The sequence below is a fragment of the Papaver somniferum genome, chromosome 3, assembly GCF_003573695.1.
Source record: "Papaver somniferum cultivar HN1 chromosome 3, ASM357369v1, whole genome shotgun sequence".
Taxonomy (NCBI): Eukaryota; Viridiplantae; Streptophyta; class Magnoliopsida; order Ranunculales; family Papaveraceae; genus Papaver; species Papaver somniferum.
In genome coordinates, this window is record NC_039360.1 from 65,743,445 (window position 1) to 65,762,381 (window position 18,937).

The window sequence follows — 18,937 nt, forward strand, 5'->3', positions numbered from 1 at the left end:
GCTTCAATTGTCACAAGTTGAAAGTGATGGAAGCACTGAGTTTTACTTATTGAGCACTTAAATGTTAAATTTTGCAATTATTCACAAAAATTTCAGGAATATTTAGAAAGGAAAATAAAAAAATTGAGGAATATTTAGAAAAGAAAAAATTTCAGGAATATTTGGAAAAGAAAATAATTTTTTTTTTGCAATTATTGACAATAAGATCAGGGAGAGTTTAGCCACTTCACTTCAGTGTCCTCTAGTTTCTTCTTCTTTTTTCATACTGTAGTAAGTCGAAATTGTGGAATCAGCTTGCCATGGATCCTCCGATGATGAATTAGTCATCTCTAATAGAGTACCCCCTTGCGAAGAGGTTGAGACATGTATTTGGCTATCGTACGAGATTCCTTCAGAGGCACTGGACCTCGAATCATCTGTCCTTGGACTACATACCGCAAGTGATTCTTGGACTGGCAGACGACCTTTAAGCATGCCCACAACGGTAGACATCATTGGTCTAAGAGTAGGAGATCGGTTAGTGCATAAGAGAGCTATGTTTAACATTCTCAGAACTTCTTTCTTTGAATAGTTTGGCTTCAGAATGGGGTCAATAAGGTCAAGGAGATTCCCTTGCTCTTTTAGTACATTCGCCTGCACTTATAACAAAAAAGAAAGTTAGCTCTCATTGTCATTTGTTTCCCATGCTACCAGTACCAAATACGTGTTCGTCACAAAAAAGTTTAGCATATTCATGCTTTCCAACTAGTTAAGGGAGATTGGAAATTCATATGCATTGGCGAAACTTTGTAAACTCGAACGGTAATTAAACGGTAATTAAGTGATACATTTCATTCTTTTGCATTTAGGATGATATCTTCACCCCAGAGATGCATGCAAGTCCTGAGTCCCTCTCGCATGCAGTGCATCAAGGAAAGTACTAAATTTCCTCACAGACGAACAACAAGGGTCCTACCCATATGACTTTTTAAACTTCTTTGGGAACCTCTAGCCAAATTGACTTTTAGAGCAAAACCGGACTGTTTCGAGCCGATTTATGTTCTTTTGAAAGCGCAAAGGTGTTGGATAGATATCCATGCATTAAACAGTAAAAATGTTTGGTTACTTTACCCAGTCAAGAAGACAGAAGCACTCATCATTTGTCATATAGCTTGTGTTGCTCTTTCCACTGACGATCTCTAAGGCAACAATTCCAAAGCTGTAAATGTCTGCTTTGTAAGTCAAGCGACCGCTTGATGCATACTCAGGAGCCATATAGCCTCTACAAGTAATACACAACAAAATATAAGGTGAACTGCGTGGCCAAAGAAGACAGTCCTGCTCTACAATCTTTGTGGACATGTCAAAGCACAAGTTTATACTTCAATCTCAATAATGTTAAAACACCATATCTAATTATGAGTAATTTAGCCAAAAAAACCTGCCCTTTTCTCCAGTTAGTACCATGTTAGGCGCGTCTAAGCTTACTAATGTACATGCTGGCAAATGAATATGGGAAGAAATGAAGTTTACTCACAAAGTTCCTACAATACGTGTGCTGATGTGGGTGTTCTCCTCCTCGTCAAGTTTAGCCATACCAAAATTGGACATCTTTGCAGTTAAATCCTTATCCAGAAGAACATTAGTTGTCTTTATGTCTCTGTGCACAATTTTTAGCCTTGATTCTTCATGAAGAAATGCTAAACCTTTGGCAATGTCCATACAAATCCTAAATCTTGTTGGCCAGTCCAAGTCAAGTCGTTTATCTGCACGACCTAAAACCACGACATCTCCGATTACTGAATAAACAGATATCAAAACCGATACTACTGATTCATGGAATCTAGTAATGAGTAAAACTTTGAGGCTAGGTGATTAGCATATAAAGCACGGGCAAGACTATTATTTTCCATGTATTCATAAATTACCAGAAGCTGGTTTCCTTCAACACAACAGCCAAAAAGCTTCACGAGATTAGGGTGTTGTAAACCAGAAATAATGCCAATCTCATTCACGAATTCGCGGTTGCCTTGCTTTGACATGGCAGACAGTTGCTTGACAGCAATCAATGAACCATCTGGGCGTAGGCCCTGACATAATCCAATAGAGACCGAGGTTAAAAGTATATAGTATAGAAATTTGCACCGAATCGAAGTGGTTGGAGTTATCAAGTGATGCTTGGGAAATGACTAAAAACAAAATGCCAGCAAGCAACTCGAAATTACCTTATAAACCGGACCAAACCCGCCTTCACCTATTTTATTTGCACGATCAAAATTCCTGGTTGCTGCTTTAACTTCTCTTAGAGTGAAGTAACTCGTCTGCAATAGCTCTCTAAGTTCTGCTAAAAAAAAAAGGAAAATGAGCAACAAACATTTGCACCTGTAAAGCAATTAAAGCTAGACCTTGCCATGTGAAGATGTTAAAATTTGTAGTGAACACGTAAAGAGAGCTTTGGAAACAACTGAGCAACTCTTTTCCAGGATTCACTCAGACAAATTTTTTACAGTTAGAAATACCAGGTTATTCCTGTCCTAAGACGCTTATCCTTAAAAGATCGAGAATACAAATGTCCCATGGGCATTACCATTACCATTTTATCACACATCATGACTATTGTGTGTGAAAAAAATTATTATAAATACTTTTGTACTAAGTTGACTTTGGTTTCGGCAAAATATATCAAATTTCTCCAGCTTTGGATTAATGCAGAGGCCGAGTCAATCTGCCAGAGGTTTTTAAGAGAGTTAATGGCAGAGCCAGTGTATTATCTTTCGAGCTCGATGATTACTTTTATATTCGGTAGGGTCTCCTTGACCAACCACCGATGTTCAAGAGTGAAAGGAATACCTTATTTATTTCATTTTTCTAACCTTTGTCCTCAAGATCCTTTTTTCCAAGGTAACCTTTCTTCCAAAGAATGGCCAGAACCAATACGATTAGGACAAACGAAGCAGCTACAATGCCGGCAATTACTCCAACAGAGATGTGACTCGTGTCAGGACCAAAATCTGGACAACAAGATAGAAAAATAATATCAATAAGAAGATATTAAGTGATATAATGAAGAAAAGTTAACTGTACGGATCAACTCACTTGGTATGACTGCAATAGCTGAAATAAGAGGTCCATATGCAAAGTCAGACGGAATGAAAATAGTTCCTTTCCCTGCCCAGTATAAGTGAATCTCTAGAGTGCTACTAGTAACATCAACATCATATTCTTTAATGATGCTCTTTCCAACACCTTTTGCTTCTTCTTCGATATTAAAATTCTTCAAATATCTTTTACCCTGCAAGAATCATACATCGCAAAAACTTCGTTAACATCAACCAGTAAAATGTCATTCAAAATCAAGAAGTAGTCGAGATAAAAAGGGATATGATACTGTAGTTTTAGCAATCAGTAACGATAGTAACTTTCCAATCACTCACTTGAATTGACACATCGAATATGCGTGTCCCAATGCCGGCAGCTGTTTTGTCAGTTGGGAACATTATTTCAGCAAAGTGAAGCTTCACTTTATAATTTCCTGGACGTAAACAGATGCCATAGTATTTGAGTGAGAGAGGTGAAATACGAGCCGTCTTGTATAATTCTGTAACTGTCATGTTTGGGCTCGCTTGAGTAAGATAGTTAGCTTTGCCTTCGGGTAGGGGTACGATAAAATCCCCCGTAGTACTGCAAGCCCATTTATCATTATAGGAGTGAAATGACGATGGGACCATTGGCGATACATCGGCGTCATACTTCTCGTCTCCAATAGCCACCTCTGAGCCACCACAATTAATGAAAAAGGAATAATCTGCAAATGTCATGGTCATCAATCTCATACATGGTTATACTCAAAAAGATCTGTCATTGTTGAACTGTTAGTAACCGAGTATAAAACACTATGATTCCCTTCAACGAGAAGTTCAGATAGTTACATTTGGATTTTGTGCCGCAGGGTAGGTCCTTCTTCAAGCACCAAGCAATTCTACATAAGATATTGGTTTAGTTCATATATTGTCAAATTATTATGTGCTGAAATATGCAACCAAATTTTCAGGGAACTTACGACCGGTCCTCATCAGATGGATAACTCGACATTTTGTTCCTGTTTGGTAGTCAAAAACAGTAAGGTGAGTATAAGGTCATCAAATAAACAACAAAGAGAAATCATATTCTAAAAATCTACAGCTTAAAAATGTGATTCCTGACAACTGGATAGAGATGGTCCAGTAAAATTGTTGTATGATAGGTCACTGCAAGACAGGATAACAACAGAGCCAGGTCAATTAAGTTAAGAAAAGCTAAGATTAACATTGGAAAATAAAATAAAAATATATACATAACTAAGTCGTACAAGTTCTGCTTAGTGTTTGTTATCCATAGCGGGATTTGTCCAGTCAGTTGGTTGTTGGTGAGATACCTATAAACAATACTTCATATTAATCCTCTGAGTAATAATAAGTGTGGAAGCCGTAATAACATGAAAACAAACCAACAAGAACTTTCAATGTTAACAGAATATTTCATTCACAAATTTTGATGGAATGATTGTTAAATTGCTGTTTTACTTACCGGTACTTTAGATTTGGAATTTCTTGTAGGCTATTGAATGTCACCTGTAAGTCTATTGAAACTCAGGTCCCTACAAGGAAAAGGTTAAGAGGATAAAAACACTAGATAATTACATAGAAATGTTGTTACTGTAATATGAAATTGTCTTATGAATACTGATAATGGAAGAACAAAAATATCAAACTTGTAAAACCAGATTCTGTTTCAGTTGTCCAATTACACAAATACTAACCAACTCAAATAGTCTACACTTAAGGGCAACGAACTCTAAGAAATCCTGGAGCAAAACTAAATCAACATAAAAATAGAAGAGACAGGTTAGGCCATACAAGCAAACATACACTTGAAAAACACGAGATAACTCCGGTGAGGAGTATGTAGGGCGCACATGGGGAGAGGAGAGAAACAGAGAGTTTTAGAGAATTTTTCTAGCAGCAGGACAAGTGAGGATTGAGTGGAATTAGCATGGCCCTATGGACGCTTAGATATTCCCTATGAATCATAGTATATATGTGGTTGTGGACATTTGTTCAAATGAAACATCCATAAAGTACACATATTTCATGCATCCAGTATATCACTTTCAAGCTAAAGCCTAATAACCCATCACGGATGCACTCCACAAAAGCTGTCCATCATCTCATGGCATATTTGGGCTCTCCGATCCGGACACCATAAAAAATTTCAGACAATAAATTAGTGCATATGAAATACACTGACACAAGACAACAACAAACAACAGATAGAAAAGAAAAAATAGCACTGAAAGTTTTGGCAGTAAGTAGTGTTACTTTAAAATGGTTTTGTAATATATTATACCAGTGTTAATTTTGTCAGTTCATATACTCTCTCTTTCAGGTTTTAATCACTTGGGGCTAAAGGAAATAAGCAAAAACCATGGATGCGATTAACAAAGAGCAACCAAATCTTGAAAATGTTTGTTGATCGACACTAGTGCACAATAATTCATCAAAAGAAACTTACAGTCTTATCAGTCCAGGTATCATTTCTCCAATGTTTGATGGGATTGAACCTTTAATCAGGCATTTTCTTAGTTCCCTGTAGTACATCGACGATGCGAAGTTTTCATTAGAGAGTAAAATAACAGACATAAACGTAGGATTACACAATACAGGGAACCATAACCGTGTGATTAAACTCACAGTTGGGACATCACGCTCACATCCTGGAAATCTGGGAAGGGCGTTTCTGGTCCCTTTAAGTCCGACACTCTCCTGAAACAAGATATTTAACACATATGGAAGTGTGATACTTACTTGCCTGGGTTCAAAGGTTTTTCTTCAGTGATGCCTGATAAATTTGGGGAATTTGTATCATAAGCAATTGTGAAGTAATCAGTAGAGAAGAGAGCAAAGTGGTCTAACAGTTTTGTTAAATTCTTCAGGTGGAAGATGGTGGAAGGGATGGGCCCCTCCATTGATGTACCCCGTATATCCCTGCAAAGATAAATAACTTTTAAATATCGCCATGAAGTATTGAAATGGAATTTATAAAATTATGCTCGACTGAATTAGGAATGAAGAAACGTTAGTGGGAGTTTTGAGTGCAATACTCACAGCTCAATCAGTTGTGTCCAATTCCCAAAGAAATCAGGTATTTTTTCCCAGAGATACTAGTCCCAGCTATCCTGCTGCAAATAGTAGCAAAACCGAAAATTGATTACATATGACAGATATATATGTCAAAATCTATCTGAACAGAAATAGTATCATTATTAAGGTTTTTTTTCAAAAAGCATCACATACAAATCTGTCATGTTCTTCAGATTAGCAAATGTTGCAGGTAAAACTCCAGTCAGATTGTTCCCAGAAAGAGCTCTGCATGGGTATCAAAACAACATAACAATCAGCCTTAAAAAAAAAAACTTTGACAATGATACCTATAATGAGCCTCTATTGGTAATGATAATGCAGAAATGGTGGTGACAATTTATTGATTTCACATAATATGTTCTATTTCTAGGCCTTGTAAAATCAACTCCTACAATAACTGTATTCGTAAGTCTTCATTACCTGTATCACTGAGAAAATTCTAGAAGGTCCATATCTCGGACTCAAGATTGTTAGAGATGGTACAGAGTAGAGAGTAGAAAGGAAGAACACTAAGAAAGCAAATATTGGTTAAGCTTTTGCATATATTTCATTTTCATGTCTGAACATGAAGTACAACTCGCTACAGACACAACACTAGGAACGGATTCCTGTGACCGCGTAATATAACTGACTCCTGGATAATACACCAACTCCTAACTGATAGGAGTTACAAATATCACACAAATATCAACAAAGATGTTATCTTAACTGATGTTAGAGCTGAAAGTGCAGAACATTTAACACTATGTCTCGAACATACTGTTTGCTTCACATATGCATGCCCTAGCATAATGCATACATACTGCTAATATCCTTGCTCAAGAACACTCATTTATTTGAGATGACTTATTTGGTTATATAAGCTTAACATATTGGACGGTTAAATAATCTTACAATTGCGTCAAACTGGTGAGGTTGCCAAGCTCTGGAGGAAGGGGTCCTTGAAGCTGATTGTCTGTCAACACCCTGCAACAGACAATTGTATAAGTAAAAATTTAAAATCATCACAAACAATTCCATTTTTATATGAACCGAAAAGAAGAATCTACTGCATCTTACAAATGTTGTAAAGTAACAATTTCAGCAATTTCCTTTGGAATTGACCCCCCAATGTTGTTGGCCAGCATAGCTCTGCAAATAACAAGTAATGCATTACTTTTAATTTGACGCAAACATTTAAAATTGTGGAAGCAACAAATAGAATGAAGAATTACTTACAGATTCACGAGTGGGAGAGTTTTCCAAGCCTTAGGAACAGACCCACTGAGATAGTTGTGATTTAAATCTCTGTTTTTAAACAAAAATAATGAACTGGATAAATATTCGTGTTTAGCAGTACTACTCAGTTGGGAATATTATCAAACAGATGAGGGAGGGAGAGAGGTTACGTACATTTCTTGCAGATAAGGAAAATTTCAAAATTCAACAGGTAATTCTCCAATTAAGTTGAGGCGTCTCAGCTGTCTGCATATCCATAGGAAACACTTTTTCAACAACTTTTTGAATTTCTGTAAGATAACCCCGCGAGAGGGGGATAACCTCATTTCCAAAACAAGGAGAAGTTGCTGGAACACTGAAGTCTTCCATTAAAGAGAGGGACGTTTTGAAATCCACGGTAATAGATGATAGATTAGAATTATATGACTAGTTTTACTTCGTGTTTACATGAGTGTAGTAGATCTCTCTACGATACCGTTTAGTCGGGCAGACGTATTCTGCAAACGTATTGTTGGGATCCTAGTCCCACATTGGTTAGATGGGGCTTAATTGTTAGTTTATAAGTCAATAGGTTCCCTCATCTAGTCAACCGGTTTTCGAGTTAAATTCTACCCAAGGGCTTATGACGAGTTTAGGGTCGGTACCCTAGCAATTGGTATCAGAGCCAACTACCACGATCCATGCCCCCTCCACGGAAGGGTTGACATATAGGCTAGATTAAAGTGTTGGGGCACCTATGTATGGGCGTAGTTGTCACCCCTATTACTGATAGGGGAGTGAAGCCGCCATAAGAGAAAGGGCTACCTTCGGGTCAGTGTCGATAGAGTGGGCCAACGAGGACGTTGGGTCTGGAAGCGTGGTGGGATGTTGGGATCCTAGTCCCACATTGGTTAGATGGGGCTTAATTGGTAGTTTATAAGTCAATGGGTTCCCTCATCTAGTCAACCGGTTTTCGAGTTGAGTTCTACCCAAGGGCTTATGACGAGTTTATGATCGGTACCCTAACACATATTCATCTCCTTTGTTTTATTTTGAACTCGCAATCGGGGATACTTTTATTATAGGGATATATGAAAAAGATAAAAATGGGATTTAAATAGTAAATCAATGTCACTCATATCCGGATAATTTATATAATTCTTTATTTACCCCTTACTAATCATGTTTAGTGATTAAATATAATTAGTTAAGTTAATAGATTAGTTTGATAATCATTAGAATAAATCATTATCATTGAATTTGTTGATGCAACAACATCAACTCAAGATATTTATGATCATGAAGGTTTAGATGAAGAACCAACCCAGGAAAGTAAACAAGTTGAACATATAAGTGCTCCAATTACTTATATATAGGTATTAATATATTGAAATTTGATTATTTTTTCATTGAATTCGCTATTGTTGCGCCTGAAAAACTCAGTGTCGGCATGGTAAAAGTATGAATACTGGCATGGTAATCATACTTTTATCATGTCGGCAGTGACCAAATCGGCATGGTATTCATACTTTCACCATGTTGATAAACAATATCCCCCAATTTTGAAATTGTAAGTACACTGCCTGCACAGAAAGTTCATTATCGAGCATGCCGGTAGTAGTGTCGGCATGGTTGATTCCCAAGCGTACCGTGCGGTTTGATGACAAAAACATACAGAAAATTTGTCTGAAATAGCAAGTATCGGCATGGTATTCATCCTAAAAACCATGTCGGCACTAGTAACGGCATGGTATTCATCCTAAAAACCATGCTGACACTAGTATCGGCATGGTTGATTCCCAAGTGTACTGTGACGGCTTGAGGACAAAAAAATACAGATAATTTGTCTGAAATAGCAAGTATCGGCATGGTATTCATCCTAAAAACCATGTCGACACTAGTATCGGCATGGTATTCATCCTAAAAACTATGCCGACACAAAAAAATAGTAGGGTATTCATCATGAACACAAGCCGGGAGTGGGTTGAAACTGAAACTGAAAAGTTTCAGTTTATGATTTTAACCCAAACGAAACAACAACACTTTGATTGGGTATCATGTACCTTCTCAATGAAGTCATTTCTTCTTATTGCTCAACAACAATTCAATTTAACATATCTTTAAGAACTTGTTAGGATTTGATTTTGATTTTTAGTTTTAGTTTTAGTTTTAAATTTTGATTTAGATGGAAGGGTATTTTAGTATTTCCGCCCTCAAAAAACATCCCTTAGCGGACACTATTGGATAGGGTTAGTAATTCATATCCCCCAATTAAAAAAAAGTATCCCCAATTGCGCGTTCTTTATTTTTCACTCACAAGATTCGGTATGCCCATCTTAAATAATTGGGGTATACTTAAACAAAGTAGGGTCGTTAGGAAGTAAAACCCAAAACCCCTTAGTCGTATATTTTTGAAAATGGCTAAACTGCTCTGGTTTAATTAGCACTAGTCAACCTGTCTAGTTTAACTAATTAGATGAATTATAAGTTATGAAAGCTTGTTTTGGTTATATGAAATTTGTTGGAAGGGTTTTGACAAAAAAAATGTTTTGAGAATCTTGTTTCTAACGGAAATGAAACCACACTATCCAAACACTTCTAAAAAGGGGATTACAAAGATGTTTAATGATTTCAATCTCAAAATTATAGAAGAAATAAAAACTTTCAGAACTGAAAGTTTGAAAAGTCGACAAGGTCGACAAATATGGAAGGTAACGACTATCAATAGCCGGCTTGTTGGAAATAAACCATGATGAAGACCAAATCAGATTTTTCATACAGAGAAAGGTATTACAAATGCATGACTAGTAGGCAACGTATTTATTTCATAACCTGTCGACGAAACTATAGTCGTCAAGGTCGAGAATGTCAAACACTAATGACTAAGAATCTTATGCACAAGCTCGTCACGATTACAGATAAAACAACATGACGACTAAATGAAAAATAGGACAAAGAGAAAGGTTGATGTAAGATGTTATACGTCGTCATGGTCGAAATTGCACAAAGTGACGACCAACACAAAGTCGTCAAAGTAGATATTTGAGGATTATGTCGACCCAGAACCTTATAAAACTTATTGAATCAAAATACTTAACCTACACAAATTAGACCACGACAACTTTTGAATGCCAAGAAAAGTCGTCATGCTAAAAAATATATCTGCTTGATGAATTTTTATACGAATTTGGAATTATACATGATATGATATTGGGTACAAAATCATACTCAATCTCATATAGACCCAAATTTCAGATTCTTCTTGATTTTTAGTTTCGTTTTTTTTTTTTTTTATTTCATCACGTGGGGTTAGAGTTTTGAAGATTGTTTGGATGGGTTTTAGTTTTACGTTTTCAATGAAACTAAATCCATGTATTAATAGTAAAGGAAATTTGGTCTTTTAACATCTTTTAGACACCGTAGCACAAATTTTATATACCCCAATTAATTTGGGTATACCCAATCTCGCTGCATATTTTTGCGGCCGGTTTTGAAATTTGAAGTGCCTGCGAGGATTATGTCGAAGTAAAGTCAAAAACTCTTTATCCAAGTATATATAATGGCTAATTACCTATACTTTCTTTTGTTTTAATGATTTTAATCAGTTTAGTTTATCCTGTGTTAGTATTAGATTAGATCAGTAAGTTTTTATTTGTAGTCAATGGTTGAGAATTACGGTTGGCGTTAGAAATTTTAGAGGGAAGAAGAAAGTTTTTCTGGCCATATATGGATATTTCCTAGTTGTAGATGCATTCGACTTAGACGACGTAGAAGCAGTGTGCTTGAATTGCGAAGAAAAAACACATATCTTAAATGTAGATAAATTCGACAAGGCCGTTATGGGTTTGTTCTTTAATTACGAAGAACAAACTCATTTTCTAGATGTGGATGGAGTAATCTATTCGTATCTGGATTTGTTCTTCAATTACAAAACACAAACACATATCGTAGTCGTCGATGGATATTTCCTAGCTATAAATGCATTATACCAAGCTATAGAAGGGTATGTTCCTCAGTTAGAAGAACAAACACATTTGTTAGTCGTAGATAAAGATTTCATACCCATAGGTTGACATATTCTAGTCGTAGATGGATCGACCAAGGAATAGATAGGTCTGTTAGATGGGTTTGTTCTTCAAAAAAAAAAAGTTGTTGATCGATTTTCCTCAAAAAAATAATAAAAGTGTTAATTGATTTTTTTCAAAAGAAACAAAATTAAAAAAAATTGTTAATCGATATAAGTTAACATCAGGGTTGAAAGGTGATATGGTAATATAATTTATTCAAGGTTAACTTTATCGTTTATTATCTGCTAAGACAATCCTTATCCCAATACCTATATGGAATAATTCTCTTGTAGTCCTTCAAAATTCATGCACCCCTAACAATAAGTTCTTTTTTTTAATACGACGCAACAGGGCCCAACTCCCTAAGAAAACCCAGCCAAGTGAATTAGTTCCATTGTCGACCCAACCGCTATCCCCAACAACAAAGTCCAATCTCGGTTTTATCTATACTTGAGATTGGAAAAAATGGGGATCCAATGCTTCTGAAAGGAGATGGAGCAGAGAAACAGTTACTAAAATAACCCTAAATTCTTCACAAGATGGTAAGAAAACCTCAATCGATCTTGGATCTACTGATAAGTTGCACGCTTTCAATTTTACAATCGAGTGAAAATGCTTTGAAGTGCGGTTCAGAGAGAGATAATCGAGTTAAAATCCTAACTATCACTGAAAAAAGTGGAAAACAACCAGTTGTTATAACTTTCTCTAATGATCCTGCTAGGCAGATCGCAAGTATATTGTTTGAAGCTTTGAATCTTCGTGAGAAGGAGGTTTGGAAAGGTGACGGTTCAATGCGTTGGTTTACTGTGAAACAAACTAAAAAATAACGTTGGACTTTTCCTTCATGTTCTATGCTCGTTACCGGAACACACCTCTGAGACAAGATCGTTTTACGTATAAGCTGGCAACAATAACTTTGGATGGTTCAAACTTGATTTCGTTATTGATGATACTATGACCATGTTATAAAGAGACAAAGTCTCTTCAATAGTTTCTTTCATCCTTGAAACCCTAAACCTTACCTGCAAATCTCCACCTCCAAGCTACCTTCTATAAGTCAACATCAACCGATTTTACCGCTTCATTCTTTTCACTGGATTCTATAATTCCTTGCACATCTGTGTTCTCATCCAATTCTACCTACTCCTCATTTGTTTCCATTAAACCCTTCACTTCGTGAATATTTATGAATCTTCCCCACTCTTTCACAAATCCTCAATATCAAACCAATTCAACTTTTCCTTCTATTTTCTCCAATTCCTCAACCCCTAGCATACTAAAATTTATTCGATGTTTTGTTTCTCTCTTCCATTTTGGATTACGTCTCCTTTTGGTTCATCTCTTCTTCACTATGAACCCTTTTCACCCTTCTTCAATTGGTGTTGGGCAATACTTTAAAACTGCTAAATCTTCGCTTCCAAAATCTTTCTCTCCCTCTACCAGTCAAAAAACCAATCCAAAACCATTGCAAAACCCACAATTCAAAATTAGTATGATGTCTATGCTTCCAAAGTTTCTGTAAAAAATATGGAGGGGTCTATATGCAAAATAATTAACATACACTATGACTTTATGGGTGACTATGGACATTCAGATAAAGCTTTTGTGCTCGCCTCCTGATGGGTAAAGGTTGCTAAAACTATCAGCATATTTTTTGATATCACTGACGTCTTTGATATAGCTCGTTTGGATCAGTATAGTATCGTCATCTTCTTAGCTTTCGCCCATACCAATAATGATTGTAAGGAAATTTAAAGTGTCGATTTTGGTGTATCTAAGCTATCAATGTCTAAGTAAAATCCATGCATATTTGTTATTATATCATTTTTAAAGTTATTCATATGTGATATCACATTTATTGGAGTACCTCTGCACCTCTTGACATATCATGTTTATGAAGCTCTGGCAAAGTGTTGTGGAACTCTTGTAACAGTTGAGAAGAGCGCTCTAAATCTATCATATATCTCAGCGATAACAGTGAAGATAAAATCGCTGAAAGCATTAGTTTCGTCCCCTGATTAATTAAGCTCAACAAAGATTAAGGGAATTGCCAAAGTTTATAAAGATCTTGCGTCTTTTAAAGACTACTGTTGGAGTAAACACAAGGCTGGGTGACACATACTCCCATGAGAATATCCCTGACGATAAAAAATCCCTGACAACGTTTGGGTTAGGATAACTAAGACGAGCTTTCATATTTCTGCTTCAAATTTTGTTGATCCTTCCACACCTCTCATATTTGATACCTCATATACTTCTCCATCATGTAACACCTTCTTTGATTCTTCAAACTATATCTCAAATTCTCTATCAATCATCCTATCAATTTTCCTATCTCAATCTCATAACATCAACCTATAATTCCCTTTTCTTTCTCAGGTCTTAGTTATCATTTCTTTGGTCTCTCCTTAAGAAAACTGGTCAGTCTTTCGTGAACCTGCAATTCAAGTCAAAGTGAATCAAGTATTCAACTTTTTTGTTGAGTTGGGGCTACATTTTGGTATAAGAGCAAACTACAAAGCAATCCTTAGTCAATATACAAAATACTATGGTTTTATTGGCTCAACAATGACAGTCGGAAGAACTAATATGTAAGGACCCTCAAGTTCGTCAACGCTATTAGACCAGTCAAGAGACAATTTATCCACTAATGACTCGACTAATTAAATATGAATATTAATTTGTAGGAATTAATCTAACAACGATCTAGATACGAAACTAGTACTACTTAATAGATCTCGAATAGTTATGTGAATTGGACTACTCGAACGCGTCATTCAGATACCGAACGAAGAAGAGAGCATCCGTGGTTTGAGAAGGGAAAAAAACAGTCTTTTTATAAGTAAACCGACCTGGGATGCCCATATCATTCTGGCGATGTGTCTTATCATTTCCCTTTGGCATTATCATAAAACCAAATCGAAAGGAATTCACTTTCTCTTTATCTTCTTCTTTCTTCTCTTCCCTTCTTCTTCTTCTTCTTCTTCCGTGTTCTCGTCCTGTGAGTGATTTGAGAGGTAAAAAGGGTTTTTTGGGATCAAGGAGAGCAGTGAAAAGATCGAGGGTTATTTGATGGTGGTAGTATAGGTTGATCCGGTGAAACCAAAAACCAGCAGAAAAGGTAAACAACGAATTTTATTAGGGATTCTTAATCTGTTATCGTTTATTTATGAAATTGAGTTTAGTTTGGTTAAATAGTTATTGGGTTTGTTATTAATTAAGGTAGTACGGGTTGTATAAGGTTTAATTTTGGTTTCTTTAGGAGTTTTGAGATTCGGGTTAGGGTTTAGATGAATTGAATATGAGGATTAGGGTTTCTGATTTGGGAATCTACAGATGAAGAAGATGAATTGAAGAGTGGTGATTCGAAGAAGAGTTGATGTTATTACAAGCTAGACTTAGTGATTGAATTTGAGATATTGATTTAGGTTTATATTGATCTACATGGGTTAGTAATGTTGGGAATGAAGCAAAAATGAGTTTTAGAGGTAGAATTGATGTTAACTACATAGAACTGTGTTGAATTGCAGTCTAGTGAGAAGAACTGGTGGTAATTGAATTGTTTCAAGACTTAGGTGATGATGTTGATGCTACAGGGGATGAGATGTATAGGGTGGTGGTTCTGTAATTGTTGGTGACGTTTAAGGGATTGTATTAGTGGTGGTACTATTAGCTGAAGTGGAAGGGGCAATGAGTATGTAATAGACTGGTTATGTCTATGGCGAATTTGAGTAGAAATTCATGAGAGTGGTGATGCTGCTGAGATGTGAAGATGGATTGCCAATATTGTAATGTATTTGATCTGAGCTGAAGTTTTAGGTTGGTGATGGATTTAATAAAGAACAAAATGAATTGAGAAAGGTTGGTGGTGATGCAATGAGAGTTGTAGTTAGGCTACAGATGTTATACAAAGAAAGACTAGTATGGATTTCAGTTAAAGTGGTGTATGTCTGGGTGTTGGTGTTGCTGTAGACAGTGGAGTGAATATCTAATGAGTGTTGCAGAGTGCTGGAGTTGTAATTGTTATACGAGGTAGTACTGGCAGAGGTGGAGATTCAGGTTAGAGTTGAATGTGCAAGTGAACTTTCAGTGAGAAGAGAAGTGTTGTGTTTATATGAAGGGGTTTGACATGGCGGTGAACCTTGGATCCAGGGTTAGTGGGGCAGTATATGTGTTTGGAGCCGTAATTGCTTAGTCTTGCAGAGGAAATTAGGAAGTATGAATATGAAGAGGAGGTTGGTTGGGAACTGGTATTGCAGGTATTATGAGTTGAGTTAATGGTGAACCACAAGTGTTACAGGTGGGTGGATATTAATTACAGATGAGAGTGTTATATATGAAATGTAAGAACTGATGGTGATATTGATATTGTTGTGGATTGGATGGTGTTAATGGAGTTTACTGAGAATCAAGTATGAGGAAGGGAGGTTGTAATTTAGTTAAGCTGTTGGGTTGCTTATTAAGTTAGAAATGCATCTTAGACATAAATCTGTGGTGTGTTGCACCTTAAAGGTACAACAGAGTCTTTTGCTTCTGTAATGACTCAAGCCAGAATCAGTCACATGTCTGACTGGCTTTGTTTAGCTGACTTAGTCCTTCTGACTGAGTTGAATCGTGTTGACTCACCGAGTTCCCTATATTGACCGGTGTTGACTTAGTTGACCGATTTGGATAGTTGACCAGTCATCTTGACTTAACCTTGACTAGTTGACCCTGGACTTGACTTGGACAGACGTTCACTGTTAAATTGACTCCTTTGACTGTTAGTGACCGTTAGTTGACTCTTATGGACTGGACCTTAGTTTAGCGGGCCGGTTTGTTGGGCTTGGACTTAGAGCCAGTATCCCCATTGAACATGAATTGGACCCTTATGGTCTGAATTGACCTTTGGTTCCTTTTACAAAGTTGTAGATATTCTTAAGACATATTTAATGGACTATAATATCAAATTAATTGAATTAGTAAACCTTTAGATGTGCTAAAGATAGATAATGAAAAGGTGTAGAACCATAAATGGGCTTAGATTCATTAAATAGTTCACTTAGTTTATAACTAGAGAATTGTATGTGATTATGTTATGAGCATTGTGTGAGCCTATTGGCTAAATTCTTAGAGTGCTTGTGTGATTAACAGTTAGTCTATATTAACAACGATCGATCCAAAGGATGAACGAGTGGATTGAGGATCTCGAGGTAGGCGAGGCTTGTAATCAAATCAGGTGGGAACTCTGTAACCTTCTTGTAATCATTGAGCTTTCCTTTATCTGCGAGCAGGATGAGACTTTACTATCTATGTGCATGAATGTGTGTACTTTAATGTATTGCATTTGTGTTCTTTTGTAAGCAGTGTATGTTATATCTTCGTTAAAGAAGTTTGTTATGAATGTGTTTGTGTGTGATATGCGTTGTGAGATTTCCCTGCGAGGAGTGTATGTGATTCCCCATGGCTCCTTGCTAAGATAAGTAAGGCGGATGCTCTTCCGTCGTCAATATTATTTAGTAGGGCGCATGCTCTTCCGTTCGAATATTATATCTTTTAATCTTATTGTCTTAAGAAAGTATGGCGGATGCTCTTCCGTTTTAATATTACTTAGTATGGAGGATGCCCTTCCGTTTTAATATTATATCCTTTAATTTTATTGTCTTAAGATAGTATGGCACATGCTATTCCGTTTTAATATTACTTAGTATGGCGGATGCCCTTCTGTTTTAATATTATATATACTATTTTATTTGGGGGAAATCGCTCGTGTGCATATTATACTTGTTTGTCAAACTTTTTAATCTTCATGGTAATATTCTGAATCATGGTTTGTATGGGCAATCTGTGTGGATGATGTTATTATTATTGATTAGGGTTGTTCTCGCGTCGTCTTCTCCAATGAGTTTGGCGAGGTTAGGATAACACTTGCTTCTTGTTGCATGATTTGCTGAATGCGTAGATTTATTACTCTTTCTTCCAATTACTGTTTTAGAGCTGTGAAGCATGTTAGTGATTACTTGAGAGTTATATGTTTCCACTGGGAACCCTTTCGGGATGATGTGCTCACTTGTTCCCACTTCATTTTCAGTAATTAGAAGAAATGGAGCTCGGGAAGATATCCATTTTCGTAACTTAGTGCTCTACCGAATCTAGTGTTGTTATGTGTTTTTTATTATATGTATTCTTCCTTTATTCTGTAAAACAACACATTTATATACTTATATAACATGAGAGACTTTCAAACATATTGCATCACAGAGTTTGGTTTCGTTTGTTAGCACTTTATGTGGATATGGTTCTTATGATCGATAATCTGGATTTGATGCTTCAATTAGGTTGTAATCCTATTAGCTAAGCAGGTTTAGTATTTGGGGCGTCACATATTAGTTGGGTCTCGATTTCAGATATTGATGACTCAAGTAATTACCTGGACGGTGTAGCAGAAATCTTCATCACTTTGACGCAACTGACAATACTCAGTGCATGATCCAAATAGATTTCAGATGGACGCAACTTCACTAGATACAACAATTTCCAATCAAACTACTAGCAGTCGAGAAGATAATCTATATTTACCCCTAATTTTGAGGCTTATGCAAAAAACGGACTATTGAAAGAGATAGGAAGATTAGAATGTTCGTATAACAAGTATGCAACTGGTGATACCTTGAATGACGTCTTTATTTCAAGGGTGAAGGGGGTAAGTAATGAAGTCGAGACTCATGACTTAGAATGTGCAAGGGTTAAATAATCCAACAACAAGATCTGCGGTTAGATTCCTTATTTATTCCTCGAAAGCTAAATTTATTTATCTATACGGATCTAAGAGAGAGGAATTTATGCAGTCAGAAACTTCTGACTTATGTAACACACGGAATTTTTATGATAATTTATTTCTCTGTATTGATGCTTCTAGTGGAATCATTTGTTTTTAAAAGAGAAATGATTTTGAAGTTACTGATTTTTTTTGTGGGATATACACTTTGTTTATCGCGGTAAAGAATAAAAGTAACTTCTTCCATTGATTTCTCACAGTAGTTTATGTAGCTAATAACCCTTCTCATAGGCAAGATCTCTGGAATGATTTATCTAATCTGAGAAACCTTCATGTGTTTCCTTAGTTGGTCGCGAAATATTTTAATGTCGTTCGTTTCCCATGTGAGAAAAGAGGTGGTACTATCTTGTCAAATTGTATGTAGAGATTTACCGACTTTATCGAAGCAACAATCTTGTTGACTTACCCCTCCAATGTGATATATTCACTTGGACAAATAGGCAGAGATATTCCCAGAGGTGGTGCAAGTTACTTTGACCAAGCTTGCATATGATCACACGCCTTTATTGATTACTATTTTTGATGAAAGTTTGGGTCCTTCACCCTTCAGGTTTGAAACTACGTGGTTCTTTCTTTCAGTTTTTTCTGATATGTTGAAAAATTGTTGGCTTTGTTTGTAAATCAATGGGTTACCTAGCACTAGGCTTTAGAGGAAATTGCAGATGTTGAGTAAGCAAATAAAAACTTGGGTGAAAGAA

At 36.3% G+C, this 18,937-nt stretch overlaps 1 long non-coding RNA gene and 1 pseudogene across 1 annotated transcript; one reads left to right on the forward strand and one right to left on the reverse strand.

Moving 5' to 3' along the window:
- Positions 1-11: 11 nt before the first annotated feature.
- Positions 12-7,827, reverse strand: LOC113356362 (annotated as a pseudogene).
- Positions 7,828-14,376: 6,549 nt separating this feature from the next.
- LOC113356363 lies at positions 14,377-17,649 on the forward strand. Its single transcript, XR_003362950.1, has 3 exons — positions 14,377-14,543; positions 16,556-16,640; positions 17,493-17,649. It is a non-coding gene; the product is annotated as an uncharacterized LOC113356363 (long non-coding RNA).
- Positions 17,650-18,937: the final 1,288 nt, after the last annotated feature.